General features: G+C 37.1%; 1 protein-coding gene across 1 annotated transcript in view; it reads right to left on the bottom strand.

The window, feature by feature from the left end:
* The window catches only part of LOC105312637 (arp2/3 complex-activating protein rickA-like), a 15,889-nt gene that overhangs the window by 1,841 nt on the left and 11,910 nt on the right, over nt 1-2,138 (bottom strand). The window lies entirely within an intron of this gene.

A 2,138-nucleotide genomic window follows, 5' to 3' on the forward strand; every position in this document is an offset into this window, starting at 1 on the left:
CAGCTGGTAGGTTACTAGTATCAGGATCTGGGGAGAGATGGAGGAATGAGGAAATATAAAATGTGAGACATTACTCTTGCTGTGATGGGGTACCTTGAGGTGCTTTATCTGCTTCTTCTCTTTCCTCTTTCATCTTCTTCTTTGCTTGACGTAACTTCATGATAAAATCAAATGACTCACGAGATGAATTGACAAATGTGACAGCCTAAAAACATTAGAAAAGTAAAATTAAAATCAAAATTGTTTCGTAGTTGCTATCTGATTCATGTAAACAGAAAAACATGCAGAAACTGTACATGTACTGTATGTATGATGATCATGATAGCGTACTACAGGTCTCTCAGCTTTAAAGCAGTAGAGTCTGAATCCAGTGTGGGACTCCTTAGTTTGAATGATAACTCCAAAGTAGCACTGATCCTCAGGATCATGAGTAACATAAGTAACCTTATCCACTGGGACACGAGTTACAGACTATAGTTATTAATAGTTATTAATAGTTATTAAGGTGTATTAATAGTTATAAATATTTTAGTGGTGGGCGATACTGGCCAAAATGGATTTGATCCAATACTGATCAATATCAGTCCATATCGGTAGTATTGATACAGTTTCGATACAATATTTAGACCACACCTATGGAGTCACATCTCTTATTATTGACTGTTAATTCAATTTTTTTATGCACATGTATCCACGTGGGTGTAATTACGTCATTAACTTATTAAAATTTTCTTTATTAATATTATTTAAACTCAATAAGTGGGCGTGATCAACATATCAATCCAAATTTCTTTAAAATTTCGATACCGATACGAATCGATACCGTAAAATATCACTTGTATCAATAAAATATCGATATATCGCCCACCACTAAAATATTAGAGGCCATGCTAGTACATGTACCTGTACCTTTGATCTTTCGTCATAAAGTGATACTCATAAAGTTACGACCTAAAACTGCTTTTGGCTTGTGAGCTCTCATATTCTTACTAGCCGTCTATAAAAGGAGAGAAGGAAAACAATGAGCAACAACAACAGTAACGACTGATTCATGAAAATGTGATGATAGTTTTGCTCGATAGATAATAAATCATCCCCTCCCTCTCTCTCTCTCTTTTCTTACCCTCAAAGTAGGCAGGCAGTATCTAGCTGCTTCAGCATCACCACGCCTCCTGTTAACATTCTCAGATCCAACATACTGCAAATTGAATAGTTTAAAATTGAGTGCATCCTGCAATAAATGCATTAAAAAAATACCTTAACTCTAACCTGGAGTCCCTGTCCAGAATATTTGCCCATACAGTGGAGTGCCCACTCTCTCCACTGGTTGATAGTCTATAGATAACAAGAGGTAACAGTAACTGAATGATACACTAATAGTAACAACACACGAGTCATAATCAAGTATAAACAAAATACTCACCTGGTGCTTTGGCTGCCATTTTGTTTGGAGGTAACGCCCTTTCATGACGTCATACTTAAAATTTTGTTTTAAAATTAATTTTAAAGAATTAAAAAATAGCCTATCAAAAAAATTTGCAGCAACAACAAGAACAATAATAACAATAATAATATCTCAATAACTAATAAACAGTGTCATTTAGTTCAGTTTTAATATCATTCATTGTTGGACGGTGTCTATACTCAACTATCAGGCAGCGTTCAACAAGAGACCTAAACGAGGCTCTTCTAATACCATCAATAAGACCTACTCTCTCTTCTGGTAGAGGAATACGTCGTGTTATCATCTCTAGAAGGAGGACACCATAACTGAACACATCCATTGAAGGAGAGTGTTCCCTTGGATTCCCTGCTTCAGGTGCTGAATAGACAGGATTACCAGGATTAGTCGTCCTACCAATCAGAGGCTGAAGATTAGCTGATCCATAATCTGATACCTTAGCCCTCCATACTCCTCCCATTGGTTGAAGGAGTACATTAGCACTGCTGACATCTCTATGTAGTATAGGATGAGGCTTGAAGAGATGAAGGTAATTGAGAGCACAGGCTACATCTAAACTGATGCTCAGTATCGCAGGATAGGCCACTCCTCCACTCTCTAATTCCTTTCTTAGGCTCGTCGGCATTAGCTCTGTCAGGATGATTGGATTACCCTCTGTAGTCGCTCCTATGAACTG

Source organism: Amphimedon queenslandica, unplaced genomic scaffold (genome assembly GCF_000090795.2).
Source record: "Amphimedon queenslandica unplaced genomic scaffold, v1.1 AMPQUscaffold_13423, whole genome shotgun sequence".
Lineage (NCBI taxonomy): Eukaryota > Metazoa > Porifera > Demospongiae > Haplosclerida > Niphatidae > Amphimedon > Amphimedon queenslandica.